This window comes from Schistocerca cancellata, chromosome 2, assembly GCF_023864275.1.
Source record: "Schistocerca cancellata isolate TAMUIC-IGC-003103 chromosome 2, iqSchCanc2.1, whole genome shotgun sequence".
Lineage (NCBI taxonomy): Eukaryota > Metazoa > Arthropoda > Insecta > Orthoptera > Acrididae > Schistocerca > Schistocerca cancellata.
Window position 1 is genome coordinate 298,404,115 of NC_064627.1, and position 19,146 is coordinate 298,423,260.

The following is a 19,146-nucleotide window of genomic DNA, read 5'->3' on the forward strand; positions in this document are numbered from 1 at the left end:
ACATTTTCTGCTTGTCAAAATGTGATGGTTGCCGGTGAAAATGCACTGCCAAAAAGCATAGAGAAACAGATTCCAGACACTAATACATTATTATTGCAATTAATGCAACAAATGGAACAAAATCAGAGACAAACACAGCAAAAGCTTCAAAAGTTAGACACAATGGAACAAAATCTTCAAAAGTTAGACACCACGCTTGAACAAACATGTGAAGATTTAACTACTGAGTTACATAACATCGAATCGAAATGTCAAAAAGTCTGTAATGACGTAAAAACACAAATTTGTGAGCATATCCAACCTATTTTTTCGCGTCATGAAAATGCATTACAGAATCACAAAGCAGCCATAAAAGAACTGCAGACTATTGTTCATGAAAATCATGAGACCTTCCAAGCTAAAATGGACTCAGTTGCATCTACCGATTTGGTTACGCAACTTGCAAAAACTCAGGAAAACTTAAAGGACACAGTAGAAAGACACATGGATGAAATTAGTTCATTATCAGAGAAAGTAGTTGAACTTTCGGATCAGCTAAATAATTTATCTACGTAAGTAGATGATAATCTGAATGACACAAAACCAGTAGTCTTTAATGACACAGAAGTGTGCGAACAAATTAGGAAACTGAAACAAAATCTGAATCAAATTAATATGCAACACCAAAGAGAAATCCGCGAAGTACAAGATCAGCTGACACAGGTAATACAAGAATTACGTATTTCAGAGTTCACTCGCGCTCCAATACGGGAAGAGGGACATAGAAATACGGAACAGCCACAAAATAATAACACAGAGCACTTCGGAAATTATGAAAGAAATTGGCAAGGTACACCGAATTTTGAGATGGAACCGCCGAAACGACGTAACAATGACCGACGTGCGACTCGCCGACATGATGATTTTGAGTATAAGCTGTTCATTACTACACGTAAATTCAAAACGTTTAAGAATTCTGCCAACGACATTCATCCACAAGCGTGGCTCCATCAATTCTCTCATTGTTTTCCTCCCAACTGGTCATTAGAACACAGATTAGAATTTATGTGTGGCTACTTAGAGCATGAACCAGCTGTAAGAATGCGATCGATCATTCACGATTGCCACAGTGAAGGAGAATTTTATCATGCCTTCCTCTCAGCGTATTGGTCTCAAGCTACACAAGACGGAGTAAAACATAGCATCATAATAATGAAACGTTTCGAACAATCTGAATTTTCCAATCTTATGAAATATTTTGAAGACATGTTGCATAAGAATCAGTATCTTTCAAACCCATACAGCCCCTCAGAACTCATCCGCATTTGCTTAATCAAACTGCCTGAACATTTACGACATATTATTTTAGCAGGACGTTGCAAAGACGACATTGAAGCTTTTCAGGGACTGTTACAAGAACTGGAAATTGACACTGACAATCGCGGAACACGAAAACAGGAGTACAACAATTACAGGTCACATCTGTCACAATTCCGCAATGACAGAAATAATAAATGGACACTACAAGGCTATTCTTACAACGTAAATCGTGACCAAAACAGACACCACCCGTATGACAACCGTTGGCAGAGTAGTAATAATTACAGGGAAAGATCACCTCTCCGCGGTAATGACTATCACAGAGACAATCAGAGAAACAGACAATATGGGAACCAAAATAATTATTATCAAGAGAGAGAGAATAACTTTAGACGCAACGGTCCAGCGCGCAGTTACGACTCAGGGAGAAATTCTCCACCACGTGACCGACAAGAAAGAAACTACAGGAACTACCGACATGACGACAGACGATGTGATCATAACGACAGACCTGAATTGCATCAGAACTGGCGGGATTTAAACAGGGCAGGGCCCTTTCGGCACGGTGAATTTGTAGAAGTTAGGTCTCCAAATCCCAATAACGACGCGCGCCAACAAAGGAACAGACAATGACTCGCACCGCAGGCTGCCGCGTGCGCCGGCTGGCTCAGAGAAAAATAACATAGACGCTAACCTTGAGAAAAATTCCAGTATTCCTTACCGACGTATACCACATGATAATTGCGTTAAAGTTGAAATTCTGCGTACTAGGAAGAGAAAAGCATTTGACTTTTGTTTATCATGAGGTAAGTACATTGGCTTCTGCAGAACTTAGCTTTCGGAGGACGATAACTACGACACTCCCACAGAGATTATCTTACAACAAGATGCACATTTAGCGCTATAGGACACGTATTTGAGTGATTAATTTTGTACTTAAATCATTTATTTTTAAAGATATTTGAAGTACAATGATACAAAGGTTTTCCGTAATACATTTCATTCCATTCTCGTAATCTGTAACACCTGAGGTTATAATTACATTAATCCTCAGGGGGGTACACGCTTACTTTGTGTACCATTTTTGTGGCAAGCACAAGGAGCCCTAGCTAATATGGTATTTGCTTATACAACTTTACACATCGGTACCATATTTCTCTAATACATAAATTACACAGCTATCTGATCATTTAACTGAGAGATAAACATTTTTTTTACTACATCAGTGCCAGATGTTTATGTAATTACACCGTTGTATAACTTCACACTCACGAAATTGTATTTTGTCTGTACTTTGTGAACTGTTCATATTTTTTTGGTACCATTGTGATACTATGAGAGCTTTGAATGATGTATTTGGTAAGGAAGATTGATTTTAAAGTACGTTTGAGGTAGATGACGCTATTGAAACAAGCAGAGAATATTTTTTTATGGTTTGAAATTATTGCAGAAAGCTACGACTTTTTTGAGATTTGACTGAGGTGTTATGATGTTATTTTTACGACGACGATGTGTATTATGCTGTTGAGGTATGTTTATGATCAATAAGCTGATGTTATATGAGGAATTTGATTATGCTACATATTTCTAATGATGAAATATTGAAGAATGTCGACGAATATGTATATGTGTAACAAGGTAAGGAGTAATGAATAGTGGTTAGGGACTCTGACTTGTGAAAAAGGATGTTGGAAACCAAAAATCGTACTTGTAAGAGTTATGAAATGTGTGTAAATGCGTAAATGTATCACAATGCCGGCAAAAATTTTTTGGACACTGTTATATTCATAAGATTTTGTTTTTACACATTTGCAACGCAAATTCTTGACCCGTGAAATTTTGTATATGAGACTGTCACTGTAGCGGAAACTGCTGTCGTAAATATTTCCGTAAGAAAGTTAAGTGACCACCTGCACGTAATGCATCGTGGGCACCCAGCTGTGTCAGACGCCGGGAGAACAAGTCATTAGTGAGTGCCTTGTCAGAAGCATAGGTAGAAAAAAAGAAAGGGGAGGCCATTGTCCTCGCTATTGACATTTACTTGTTGAAAGCATACTGTGGAGCTCGTAATTTATGATATTTACTAAAATGCCTAATGAAATGATTAGAAACATTTTACATCTATTGTCTTTGTAGTTGAGAGACTGCTCATTTTGTTTAATATCTGGTTTCCAGCTGTGTTGCAGCATTAGTTTTATAAAATAAACTTAGATGCATTTGCTAATGTGAACACTTTCTGTCAACAGATCTATTAAATAATTATTTTATGATCCACAGTCTTCGAAAAAGGAGCTCTTGGAATGGAAAGAACAATAAGAAGGGACCGATAACAATAACTGCATATATAATTTTCTTTTCAAGTACTTGGTAATTTTTTGTAGAATTAGTTTTTGTGGTGCACCACTTTAATTACATAGACATTAAGATGTGAATAGACATTTCCCTTTTCTGCATTGTTGTTTTTACTGTAATATTTTTTCTGCTTGAGCTATGTCACGTTTAGGTATAAGTTATAGCTTTTGCTGCTGCTGTTTGCCAGGCATAATGTTACTGAATTTGACTTTGTATTACGCTGTTAAGCCAGTTTTACTACGGATTTATTTTTTTTTGTTTGCTGCACAGTGCCTTATATTATTTGTATTATTGCAATTGCTTTGCCAATTTGAATTTTTTTGAAATTGCTGTTCGTGTTAATTGTTTTGTGCTGCTGCATTGCCTCGTCCCTTAGTTTAGCATCTGAGCTCAGTAGATTTAAGTTAGCTTAAGAGGGGGTAGACTATAAGAGAATGAGTTGCGATGAATTGGGAGAAATGCATTGAGAAGTTATACGAAAAAAGTACAGAAAGCGGGTATAGGTAGGATTTTCTTGGAAATAAATGATGAGGTAAGATAATGGAAAATAAATAATGAGGTAAGAAATATGTGAACATATAAATACAGAAAGCATGCTTGGATAGGATTTTTTTGGTGGAAGCAAAGGTTGAAATAAGATGAACGATCTATGGAATGAAGTTTTGGGTTGGACTGCAGTACCAAATGTTACACTGAAAACAAACCCTGTCCTTTCCTTTTGTGTTATCCCACTATGTGTTTGTGTACCCTTGTGTATTTGTTTTCTTCCTGTCTCTGTGTAGTTTCATAGAATTTTTTCTTCTAATATTAAGCTTCATTCACTATGATGAATACTGTTCTCCTCAAATATAATTGGCATTAATAATATGTTATTTACCTTGTAAATATGCTTAGACATTATTTATTCTGTTTTGTTTTAATGCTCATGTGTAAAGTTGATGTTTCAAAAGTTATTCTGATCTTTTATGTATGAACTTATGTTATAATTCCTGTAATACTGATGTATATGTTATTTCGATTCTTTTGTAAAGCTTGTACTACAAATGTTATCTGTATTGTTATGTTTTTTAATGATGTATTTTGTACCTTTGTAATTGTATTCTAATGTTATAATATTGTAATTGACACCAGTTCATAAAATTAAGTAACTTGTAAGCATTCATTTCACTGCACACATTTCTGTTGGTCATAGTAATGCACAATATGTGAGAAGTTGGGACTGTTAGTGTTTGCACGTGTGTTGATAATTCAGCAAAGGACTGGATAACAGCATTGCTGGTTCTAAGGACAATTCCAAAAAATTTCTTGAGTGGACGAGTGGTGGTTTATGGACTTGCTATATTGTCCGCAAGACTTCTAAGGACAATTCCAAAATCTTTGTGCGTGCACAAGTGGTGGTTATGGACTTGTTATATTAGCTGCAAGACTCTTCAATGGTGATTGTGCACCCGCACAGTCACAACAGATGGCTGCTGGCCATCTCTACAAGGACTACAGTGAGTCTGCATCTCTGGTGGCCAACCAATACCATTATCTCTACAAGGACTATAGTGGGTCTGCACCCCTGGTGGCCCACCAATACCGTAATCTCTACCAGGACTACAGTGGGTCTGCTCTGTGATGACCTACCTACCAATATTCTTCAAAACTTCGACTGACTCTGTTGTGGGTTTGCTCTGTTGTGGCCCATTACCTGTCTGCATGTCAAGAGTCAGCACTGTCTTTCCGTTGGAAGGACAACACTACTTCTTCAAGACTCCATGGAAATCCACTACTTCTGTGTGTAATTTCTTTTACTAATGAGACTTTGTGAAAAAAAACTGTAATTCCTATTATGATGAATGATCAGGTCTATCTTTATGGACTGTAAGAAAATTTTAGCTTTTGACCAACATTTTTATCAATAAGTGTGTGCATTTGACATCTTTGTTATTGTAATTCTGAAAAATTTTATCAAATCATTATTGGCCACTGCCCAAAACAATTTGTAAAATTTTTTGTGGGGAGCATGGGGGCTATGTAAGTAGGCTGTTTATGTTTTCTTATTGGCAACGTTACGTAGCGCTCTGTACAAAAATCACTGGCTGTGCTGTGTGCAGTCTGTGGCTAGTTTGCATTGTTGTCTGCCATTGTAGTGTTGGGCAGCGGCAGCTGGATGTGAAGAGCGCGTAGCGTTGCGCAGTTGGAGGTGAGCCGCCAGCAGTGGTGGATGTGGGGAGAGAAATGGCGCAGTTTTGAAATTTGTAAAAATGGATGTCATGAACTGCTATATATATTATGATTATTAAGGTAAATACATTGTTTGTTCTCTATTAAAATCTTTCATTTGCTAACTATGCCTATCAGTAGTTAGTGCCTTCTGTAGTTTGAATCTTTTATTTAGCTGGCAGTAGTGGCGCTCGCTGTATTGCAGTAGTTCGAGTAACGAAGATTTTTGTGAGGTAAGTGATTTGTGAAAGGTATAGGTTAATTTTAGTCAGGACCATTCCTTTGTAGGGATTATTGAAAGTCAGATTGCGTTGCGCTAAAAATATTGTGTCAGTTCAAGCACAGTCATGCATAAATGTTCAAAGGGGACGTTTCAAGTTGAGAAAACCGTTCCGAAACACATGTGCTACAAAACGCGACTGTTTCCTACGCATGTACACCGACATCAATATGGGATATGATCACCATGCACACGAACACAGGCCACATAACGGGTTGGAATACTTTAGATCAGGTGGTCGAGCAGCTGCTGGGATATAGCCTCCCATTCATGCACCAGTACCTGTCGGATCTCCTGAAGTGTCGTAGGGGTTTGAAGACGTGCAGAGATACGTCGACCGAGAGCATCCCACACGTGCTCGATGGGATTTAGGTCTGGAGAACAGGCAGGCCACTCCATTCGTCTGATACTTCTGTTTCAAGGTACTCCTCCACGATGGCAGCTCGGTGCGTTATCATCCATCTGGAGGAAAGTGGGACAGACTGCACCCCTGGAAAGGTGTACATACTGGTGCAAAATGACGTCCCGATACACCTGACGTGTTACAGTTCCTCTGTCAAAGACATGCAGGGATGTACGTGCACCAATCATAATCCCACCCCCCACCATAAAACGACGACCACTATACAGGTCCCTTTCAAGGACATTAAGGAGTTAGTATCTGGTTCCTGGTTCACGCCGGATGAAAACCCGGCAAGAATTACTGTTCCGACTATACCTGGACTCGTCCGTGAACATAACCTGGGACCACTGTTCCAATGACCATGTACTGTGTTCTTGACACCAGGCTTTACGGGCTCTCCTGTGACCAGGGGTCAGAGGAAAGCACCTTGCAGGTCTGCAGGAGAATAAACCATGTCTGTTCAGTTGTCTGTAGACCGTGTATCTGGAGACAACTGTTCCAGTGGCTGCGGTAAGGTCCCGAACAAGGCTACCTGCAGTACTCCGTGGCCGTCTACGGGCATTGATGGTGAGATATCGGTCTTCTTGTGGTGTTGTACACTATGGACGTCCCGTACTGTAGCGCCTGGACACGTTTCCTGTCTGCTGGAGCCTTTGCCATAATCTTGAGATCACACTCTGTGGCACACGGAGGGCCCGTGCTACGACCTGCTGTGTTTGACCAGCCTCCAGTCGCCCTAGTATTCTACCCCCTCATAACGTCATCAATATGCGTTCTTTGAGCCATTTTCAACACACAGTGACCATTAGCACGTCCGAAAACGTCTGCACACTTACTCGCTGCACCATACTCTGGCATGCACCAACACACCTCTGGTTACGTGGACTGCTGCCAGCGCCACCGTGCGTCGACCACAGGTCAAATGCACCGCATGGCCATACCCCGCGGTGATTTAAACCCGCAAACCGCCCACCAGAGCGTTGTTTCACCTTGTATCAGCATTATCCTTAATAAATGAGCATGAGTGTATATTACTAAGCGATACTGCAGAACCCAGTACTAGTTGCAGGTTGCCTGTCTAACGCCTTCCAGGGGCAAAAAAAATTGGTTTTCGATATTTAAAGTGCTGTCGTAATCCACTAGTTAGGAAGTATAATCATATATTAGGGGTTGGGTTGGGTTGATTTGGGGGAGGAGATCAAACTGCGAGGTCACCGGTCTCATCGGGATTAGGGAAGGAAGTCGGCCGTACCCTTTCAAAAGAACCATTCTGGCATTTGCCTAAAGCGATTTAGGGAAATCACGGAAAACCTAAATCAGGATGGCCGGACATGGGATAATCTTATATTAAACTCTTAACACAATAAGAGAAATATCACAGAAACTGTGTGTGTGGCTTAAGGGGATGTAACTAACGGCGCGCAAGTATCCGGACCTTACTTATCCAGTATCTAAGAATGAGAACACTCAGCGGCTTCCAACAAACTTAAAACAATATCAAATGTTTATGAAACTTCTTCTCGCTAGTACCTCCCACAAAATAATGAAACACAAATGTTTATCCCTTATTACATTTTCGCTGCTGATGCAGTAAAACTTAAGCATTAGAGGGTATGTTTTAATTTACTACTTCTTTAGTACCAACTCTTTTCGCCAAACAGTAAGGAAGCGGTATCCACAAATACTACTGCATGTAACTGAAAAATTTTATCATCGTACGAAATATAGTTATGAAGATATAACGTCATAAAGATACAGCTACATGAAAAACTAGTTTCTTCTTATAATGGTATGCAGTGAAATTTCAACATCAGTCATTACATTTTCATTTATTAGTTTCTTACTACTAACTATATTCCAAAAACGCTTTGCAGACATTATCCATATATATATATCACTGAAAATGCATACAAAATTAAAGCGTTATAAGACACCTAGTTCAGGAGATACGACGCCATAAATATTGAGATGCGTGGAAAATTTACTTCCGCTTAAAATGGAGCGCAAATTATGCATGCTATATTCATCCAGTGTTCCATAATGAGAGCACTTAGCGACTTCCAACAAGCTTCGCTTGCATGCTTAACGTCGAATGTTTAACATATTAACTCATCTGTAAAGTGATGAGTCGTTAGAAGCTGTTTTATACTGTTTTATACATGGCGATTACAACCTTTAAAGACTCGGTGGTTTACTGGTTATTACAGTGTTGTGCTACACCTCTCTGCCCCGACTTCACACTCCTTGGCAAGGCAGGCCAGCCAGCTACCTACAGGATCATGATGCGCCGTGATACATGGTCCATATTCTCTTTTTCTCTCTCCTACTCATCCCTCTCTCTGAACACCTCCTCCACCCCGAAGTATCTGTCCATCCACCCCCTCTCTTTCAATCTCTCCGCCATCGCTCTCACTCTGACCAGCTCCTTTATGCCCAATCTAACCATCTCCTCCCCCCCTCATTCCATCTCCTCCTCATCCCTGTTCCCCTTCTCCAGCCCACTTCCTGTCCACCTCCTTCCCCCTCTCTTTTGATCCCCACTTCAACACACTTCTCGCTGTACATCTCCTCACCTCCAACGCTCTGTCTATCACCTCCTCCCCCTCACGTACCATCTCTTCCTCACTCCTCTATCTGCCCAATTCTTTCCATCTCCTCCTCAACACTGTAGTGGTGTCCTGAATTATCCCAAACCGGGGTACCCTGTGTCGCCTTGATCATATCGGTGACCAAAAGCGGAGCCCTGCTGTAGTTAATTGGGCTGAATGAATATAAGTACTTGTCGCTTGAACTTAGCAGTATCGTGTCTCCGACCGCTGCCTACACTAGCCACTCAGCATGGCGTAGTTGCGTCACGGTCCACGGGTCGCTCCTACACCTGGTGCTTCCTGGGCTCAAACGGCTGCCTTCACAAGAGAGACCACCTTCAGCGTTACCTCACCAGCCTCTCGGCACCTTCAAGGGGTGTGGGTATGGGGCCAGCGGGTCTAGCCCAACTCCCGTACTGCGTGGCTGCGCAACCTGCTACCGCCGCCCGCCTGGCTTCTGCACGCCCTAGTTTACCAAGGGCACATCTGCCGCCGCTGCTTTGCTGAGTCATTGGGCAGTTCTTCGTTTATAGGATGACTACGTGCAGATGCGCGTGCTTTTCTCCACGACGAGTTATCAAGTATGGTGAGGTCAGGACTTCTTGGTGGCCATTTCAAGGGAGCTGATGAACCACGACCCATTTGCCGTCCTGAAAAATGTTCATTTAGGAACTAAAACGCTGTAAGACGGTATTGAGAAAGTGCTCCGTCTTGCTGCAGCCATATGGTTTCCGAGAGGCCCCTTTCCTTACGCAACCTGCTAAATAGAGAATTATGTTGTTAATGGAGCATTTCTGGTTCCACTACCGTCGAGCAGCTGGTAGTACGCATCCAATGTCCTGCACATCATCCTGAGAAGACCATCGTAGTATATAACAGTCTCCACACCCTTGGCTCTATTAGAATAGCTAGCCAGAGATGTCACTTGAAAATGTTTTACAATCTTTGTCTACAAAGCCCGAGGTAATGAAGTAAAAACTGTAGTAGCATGGTAGTAATGGAACTGATAGTAGTCGATATATTCGACCAAGATTTTGTTATAGTCTTCAGGTGAATTACTGTTGTTTAATGTAGTTTACTGTTGTTTTTTATCAGGCCTTACCGGTGTTTTATGGGAATTTTTACTGTAAAAATCCTAAGTATTCACTAAATCACTAATTATCGATGCACAGCAAAGCGACATTTGAAAAATAACAAACGCATAAATAAACGTATTTCGGAGAATCAGGTTGTACTGTTGGTAAATATATAATTTTTTATGCACAATAGCACAGTTTTAAATAATGTCTATAATGGAGTGATTATAGCGTTGTGGTAGGTATGAGCTCATTGTAGGTTACGGTTGTTGTCACGGACGCCTCGAGTTACTAATCCCAATTATTTAGCGCTGTGTCACATCTTAGTGGTTCGTTGACAGTATAAGCAATATCTGCATAGAATGATCATGTAATTTAATGGTTATCAATGAGTTTGGGAAGAAAGGACAGGAGCCCATGACAAAGTTTTTTAAATGAGTGAGATCCAGTTTCAGATCCTGGTACAGTACAAAGTCTTAACTCATTATGTACAGTCTATATCATTATGTTTAGTTGTCTGGCGCACATGTTCATCCTTCTGCTACTTCACGTGGGCTTACAACAATGTCATGTTCCTGAGTTTCGATACCTCGCGTTACGTGTTTCTGATAATTTACGATCAGCTTTAATAATTCTGAAGAGTTTTAGTTAATAAATTCACTTTCATCATGAGGCGTGCAGAAACTGCACCACCTATGGGACAGGGAAGACACCCACCTACAGCCAATAAGAGCCCTTAACATTTCCCGTGATGAGACCTAGTTCTTGGACCCTTACATTTCGGTCGTAACACTTTAAAGGACTGACATGGGTCCAAAAAATTTGAGGCATTTACAGGTCTGATTTTAACAATGAAGTGTAAATGACCGCTCTCAGATGTAGTTCTGTTATGGAGTTGATTTTCATGCGAATAATTGTTACTGCTATTAATCTAAATTAATAATTATTAGCAACCTCATTAAAATGGTATCTGTCAACCGGTTAATAATGCGTGCTTACTGACACCAACCAAAAGCCGTAAACGGTTTTACAACGTGTGTTAATCATCCCTCTCTCCCTAGCGCCACTCCTTGTCATCCCTCACAACAACCACTATTTCCTTTCCAATGTGTGGATTCCTGGTTTACTTTTATTACAGTGTTATTCATTCCAAAATAGTACAATGCGACACGAACGTACTTCTCACGAACTTATAAACAAAATGGTGATATAGAGTTGCAGGAATTCTGGGATGGCTACAGTTTCATAGAAAAAGAAGGTGTTTAGGTTATGGAATAAAAAATTCAAATGGCTCTGAGCACTATGGGACTTAACTGCTGAGGTCATTAGTCCCGTAGAACTTAGAACTAGTTAAACCTAACTAAGGACATCACGAACATCCATGCCCGAGGCAGGATTCGAACCTGCGACCGTAGCGGTCTCGCGGTTCCAGACTGCAGCGCCAGAACCGCGCGGCCACTTCGGCCGGCTAAAAAATTCAAATATGATGGAAAATAAGTGCTGGGATGCCGTAAAAACGGTAGGCGACTTCGTAGAGGGCTACTAAATTATGCTGGACAGCGAGAAAATGGAGATGAGTTTATAGGACACTGATGAATAAACGAAAAATCAAGGTGTCTGACAACCACTGAAAGACCGGAAAATTAAATTTACCAGGTAAAGCTAAGATTGTTAGCATGTAGACGTCAGTAGTGCCTATTAAATAACAGGAAGAGGCTTTAATGTCGTCTGTCAAAATAACATTATAAATTTTGATTAGTATCGACACCTTTTCATGCGGGTTTGGAAGATGAGAGAGAATAAGCTCAAATTTATACTGTACCTAGGAAATAAGCTCCTCATTATTTATGCCCTATTCCCCAACATGTTTCACTCAGAACAACTAGAGTTTACGTATGATGCACTGAATTAGGTAACACTTAATTGTTTCGTCTAATCAAAATTTGAATCGCATTGCAGATTGACATACGTGCTTAATTGCGCTTTTCAATTCAACATAAAAAGTATTTGATGTAGAGTTGTGAAATTTCGGTAATACTGTCTAGATAACATACATAAGTGATTAACACTGCAAGGTCACAGGTTAAAGTAAGTGCGAGAGAAACCATTGCTAATAGGAAATGCTGGTCTTTTAATAACCGCTATAACCGCCAGAATGTTGAATGCAAGTATGGAAACGTACATGCATTGTGTTGAACAGGTTCTGGATGTCAGTTTCTGGGATAGAGTTCTATGGCTGTTGCACTCGGTCGGTCACTACAGTGAATGTTAATACCGGTTGTAGATGACGCTGGAGTTGCGGTCAGATAATGTCTGATATGTGGTCGATTGGAGACACATCTGGTGACCGAGCAGGCCAACGCAACATGCTGATATCTGGAGAGCATGTTTGATTACAACAGTGGTATGTAGGCGAGCGTCATGCCGTTGGCAAACACGCCCTGGAATGATGTTCATAGCCGGCAGTGCGACAGGTCGAATCATCAGATTAATGTACAGATTTGCAGTCAGGGTGCGTGGGATAACTACGAGAGTGTTCCTCTGTCATACGAAACAGCTGCTCAGGGCCTAACTCCAGCCCGCATCTCGTGGTCGTGCGGTAGTGTTCTCGCTTCCCACGCCCGGGTTCCCGGGTTCGATTCCCGGCGGGGTCAGGGATTTTCTCTGCCTCGTGATGGCAGGGTGTTGTGTGCTGTTCTTAGGTTAGTTAGGTTTAAGTAGTTCTAAGTTCTAGGGGACTTATGACCACAGCAGTTGAGTCCCATAGTGCTCAGAGCCATTTGAACCATTTTTGAGCCTAACTCCAGGTGCAGATCCATTGTGTCTAACACACGGACAGGTTGGCTGCAGGTCCTCAATTGGCTTCCTTCTAACCAACAGATGGCCATCAGTGGCACCGAGGCAGAACCAGCTTTCACTGGAAAGTACAACAGTCCTCCATTCTACCCTCCACTGAGCTTTCGCTTGACACCACGGAAGTCGCAAATGGCGGTGGTTTGCGGGCCACTATAATTCACGCTACAGGGCATCTCGCTAGAAAATGTCCTTGAAGTGACCGATTTGTAGCAAGGACATTATATATATGCAGATCGTATCTGTTCTTTCGGACATGTCCGAAAGAACAGATACCATCGGAACCATGCAGCTCGTTACTATTAAATTACAATGAAATAAATACCTCTAGCTGCAAACATGAATTGATTTATGTCAACGGGGACAGTTGAAAATGTGTGCCCCGACTGGGACTCGAACCCGAGATCTCCTGCTTACATGGCAGACGCTCTGTCCATCTGAGCCACCGAGGACACTCATAGCTGCAGGGACTTACCTCTGGCACGCCTCCCGTGAGACCGACATTCGCAACTTATTGTCGAAACTACGTTCATATTTCCCCCTGCCCACCATACTCATTACTCGCAGCTTTACTGCCGATTCCCGTAAGAGTTCAGGCACTGTTTGTGCATCCGCGCAGAAGATGGTCAAATTTCCGATGAGCCTTATATATGGTATCTGTTCTTTCGGACATGTCCTCTCGATGACTCATGATAAACTTATCAAGATGTAATAAATTCAGCGGTTTTAGTAATTACTATTCCCAAAGAGTGCATACTGGCCTATAGTTCATTGTTACGCTGGTTAAAACAATTTGTCACTTAAAAGGTTAAAAGCACGAAGAGCCCACCAAATTCAACATCTTGATTCCATGAACGGATTATCGTTGACACCATGAACGCTGTTGAGGGGTTCACTATTAACAATTTGTTTCTGCATCTTCTTCCCTATGTAGTACCTTTTCCAGTTTTTTTCAGGAGTCCTGTCTTGTATCTATCTTATTTATCCTTATTTTATTGAATTCATCTATTTCATTTGTTATGCACGGTGCGTCCAAAAAATTCGAAGACTGATCTTATTCCTTGCCTGTAAGCAACTTCAGTGCAGTTACTACGGTGGCGGCTTGAACTATCAACTGTGCATTCGACTTGTTAGTTATGAGCAGCCTATACTAAATCGTGGACGTATGCTCGTAGTGTGTCACCGTATTTGTGTCACATTGCAGTGGAGGAACATCTATAAATCAATTGTTCACGACATTCTCCAGAATTTTTAACACTTCTCTAACAAACATTCGAGCATGTAGGTCATCCTCTATATTTAAGAATTGAAATACAAGAAATCCTCACGAGTAACGAGACTTGTATAATGTCAATAGGAACCCACCACAAAACGAGACAAAGCGCAGAAATTCAAATGAAGGGTCAACGCTTTGACGACATAGCCGAAATTGAAGCCAATATAATGCTCGAGTTGAACAACAACGCAAAGAAGGACTTTTCTTTCATTCTGTTGTTCTACGAACGTTCCGTGCGCTGTACTCAAGGTGTGGGAGTGACTATGTGGAACACCTGAAGCGTTGAAGCCACCTTTGAACTTCTCTCACTCTCTCTTTTTATTTTACTAATACAGCCTAGAAACTTTTGGACTGACGTATAGTCTATATTGTAATATTTAAATTACGTTATTAGTGCAGGACACCGGTCGTCACAGGTGCCATTGGAGCGCCAGTGCATTCTGCAATAGGTTGCGATTGCACCGAAACACTGCGACCCTGTGGCTGGTCGTTGTGCTGCATAAGGCTACTTGAATAGACACCTGTCTATACTGAAGTATCCAGGATTTTTAACACTTCTGTAACAAACATTCGAGCTTGTAGGTCATCCTCTATGTTTAAGAATACAATGAATTCATCACAAATGGTCTTCGTCGACCGTCACAAACAAGTAGCAAACATTGTAACTAGTCTCTAATTGGAAAATAAGTTCACGAGTAAACACAAGTACTTGGAACACAAATGTTGGTTGAGGAAACTATACAATGAAAGCTTCTTCAGTCAGAGTTCCTTCTTCGCTAATTTAACTACCAATTGTTTAAGTCTTTGCTCTCCTTGAGCAGAGCATATTAGAACAGAATAACACGTAAGTTACGGTCTGTACGGGTTCACAGTGTCTACAGTCTTGCAGAATGAGCCTGAAAGAATACCAACAGGCCTGCGAGCAAGTTCCCGAGGTTCCTTGGCGGCGAAAGCAGCATGCGGTCGAGGCGGCGCTGGATCCGGAGCAGATTTGTTCCCTCGGCTGGTGGCGACGTAACTGCCGTGATCAGCGCGGGCGCGGTCCAATAAAAATCCTTAAGGCGGAGGTACACTCCCTCCTGATTGGCTGTACGTGACACTGGCGGATGCAGCGAAAGGTTCGTGGCAGGAGCGACCCCTATTGCTGATTAACACGCCATCTGTGCTTCGGTCCGGTGTTCACGAAGGCGCTCTGCAGGTCGCGCAGCAAATGGGGGAGCCGGGACGTCGTGTAGTCGCAGGGGCTGAGCAGGCAACCAACACAACGCCGTTGTGTTGCAGTGTGGCGTCGGCACCTGACGGCTTTTGCGACACCTCATATACCACATATAAGGCCTACGAGAAAGACAAACCGCATCGCGTACGTCACGAAGGCAGGCCCGAGCTACCTCGTTTGCTCAGCTCAGCAGACGAAATGCGTTCCTAATCATGTTACCTTGTAACTGAATGTTTACGTACTAACGAGCGTTGGTTATTGCACTGAAATCTGTTTTAATAGAGTCTTACTGATTACTTGTACTATGACAAAATACACAACCGTGCAGTAGCTGTAATTTAATATCTATGTCCTGCATAAATGATATAACAGCTCGTTTATAGCATTTACTCTCTACTATTTAACAGTCCTCATTTCATACAAGATGTAGTGCCTCATCCAACCGATAAAATTTTATGCTACGAAGTACAACCGTAACAGATTATTAGTAGGCATATGGACTTTCGTTCGTTGTAGGACTAATAAACAACAAGACTCCATAATAGCGAATTCCAGTAGAAGAAGCAATTCTCATTTGTACGTAAACACGCAATTACGAGTTAACTGGTGCAGAAGCGTTGTTTGTCTGCAGAGCTGAGCGAGCGTGTCAGGCCTACCTTCCTGACGTACGCGCCGCGGCCTGTCTTCACTTGGGCCTCGCTACCACTGTAACTGCACGCCCAGGCGCCAATCACAACATCTTTTACCCGTCCAGATGCGTAGTGGCCCGGAATAGGCCGGGTCGTTACAGTTTTAATAGCTTCATTGTCATTCAGTAACACTATAGCCTCTTTTATGACGACTGTCAGTTATAGTTTGATGATGACCTTGTAAGTTGGACCTGTTAAGAAATTAGTACTATGGAACATCTTCAGTTTTGCATTTTCATTAAATAAATGAAGCTGTTATACCTAGCAGCAGCGAATGATACAATTAATACTCTACTCTGCCCATTGGCGTAAACTAGATGTAACACTTATTATTTCACTAAAAGTTTGGAGGTATGTCAGCTATGCCAAAGATATTTATTACCAAATTACAACTGGTACTTGCTTAACCAAGTGCTGTTCCAGCAGACTCGATGCATTTGGACAGTAATCTATTTATTTCTTTTATTTATCCACACCTTAAACTTGATGTTTAAGGTCGACGTATGTGGATTAGATGGCCTTCAGTCTCTCTGGTGCCGACTGCCAACTTTGGCCACTATTACTACGCTACCGCGCAGGATATCTTTCATTGGTTAAATAAGGTAGTTTTAAAGAACAATAACCTAAGAAATGCTTCAACAACATCTCTGTTTATTGCTAACAACAGAACCTTTCGGAAGATAACCGTTGCAATTCCTCGACTTCTTTTCTTTTGTTCGTCAGCAGTCTTTTGACTTGTTTGATGATGCCCGCTAATCTCTTCACCTCAGATTATCAGAGTTGCCCTTACACCAGTGGCCACCAAATTTTGTTGCTCAAGACATTGTGGCGTGGCACATTAGCCTACATATATACCAACCATATTATTAATTGAAGACTGGAAATGAGAAAGTTACTAAGTGCCAAACCTAACATTTGTCAGGAGAATCAAGAACCATTGTATGTCTTTTTGTATATAATTTATTTCCACCCAAAAAATTTAGAAGGTATTTTGTTACCACAGAATTATGCTGCCCACTTTATGACTGCAAACGGTACTGAGACAAATGAGAACAGTAATTAATTAAGAAAGTTCTGCTGCTGTGCCATGGAACTCACTGGTTCTGAGTGCAAATAAGAAATTTTTGTTTCAGATGCCATTAATACTGAGGCACTACGTTTTATTTGTGACAATACAAGTACAAAAACAGAGCAGTAATATTGTAACTAGTAGAACTGTAGTGACCAAAAACCAATTTAAATTTCTTTTAAACAATTTACAAGAGAGTAATAAAATTAAATTCAAGGAAAAAATCTCTCAGTGTAGACTACATTCTTACATAACTTTATTCTTGGGATCATATGTTGCAAAGTTTACTATAAAACTCCCTGTGCTGTTGAGGAAGAAATGGCTACATCGTCAACAGTTCCTTCTGTTTTGCAACTCATAAACATGGCTGGAGTTTCAGATGACGTACAAGACTGAATGCAACTGACATGGCCTGTCCCCTATTAAATACATTGATCTTTTACATTCTCGTTTTTCAGAGTAAGAATTTTTATATAACCATTTAAGATGGATGAATATGAGAGACTTTGATACAGAAAATACTACATTTAGAAATCTGCATTGACAATAATGTTTCATCATTATCTTTAAAATCAAAGACGTCAGTTGCGAGCACTGAAATTGCGTGGGATGGCTCCATAGCTTTAGCTGACTCAACAATCTTGTGAAAATCTTAGCATTTTTTGATTCTCTACAGTTGGAAAATCGCTGTCGCAGCTCAAACAACTGTGCTCACTCACGAAACACTCTTCAGACCGTCCCATGATAAAGGAGGAGACCATGACTGGGAACTTCAATGGGAAGTACTGTTTGGCGGAAACACGGTGCAACATCTACTAATGAATGTTTGATACTTTGTCTCCATGATTTGATGTCATTTGGAACAAGTCTAGGGACATCTAAGAAAGTACCGAGAACAGAACCGCGCTAAAACGCGTTTTGTGAAAAACTTTTTCCATTTCCACTCTTCAACAGACAACCTACACAAATTTAGTATGTTATAACCCCCCCCCCCCCTTCACCACAAACAGAATAGCTACAGAAGGACCCGCTAAGTTGGTCTCCGGCCCCTACTACTGCTCATTAAAAACCGACATCATTCGAAACACTTCCTGTCGACTGTTCTCTGTTTCATATTGCTTCATCCTTAGTGGCCCGCGAGCGTGCGCGCACACAATACACACACACACACACACACACACACACACACGCACACACCAAGTTGTAACACTGTAATTGCCTGACGAAATGTTGCTGTGTTGCCTGCGCGAGCGGTGATTAGTTGATTAATAACAAGTACGTACTTACAGTTATATGCATTATGCAATGTGACCCAATAAAAAATGTTTTGAATACCACTTTTCTCCTACTCATTGCGCTGAATAACAATAGCCTTAATTTAATGGCCTATTCTTTGCTACGTCTCTGTAACGCACGTTAACGAATTAAGGCTACTCCGTTTTAAATTTATACCATAGCAGCTAATCGGTACGAGTTGCGAAAGCCCGTGAGTTGTCAGTACTATAAGACAAACAAAACGGCGTATCGCCCTCTCACATTGTGTAGTCCCGCAGTGGCCGCCTTACACTCCCCTCTACTCCTGGGATAAGCGGCCAACTTTAATTGCCTCAGAGCAGAGATCACCAATGGCAATCAAACGCATCTGTACGCATTTTTGATTCCTTCTCAGCAGGGAAACTACTCTTTTAAGAAGCTCTTACGTGAACATTAATAAAATCGACAAAGTGCATGGACGGAGTCCTGAGTGGAAATTGAGGAAAACAGGTCCTGTGAACATGTCTCCGAAAATGCATCGTGGCCACGGTAGATGGCGCTGACAAATGACAGTTCCTCTGAG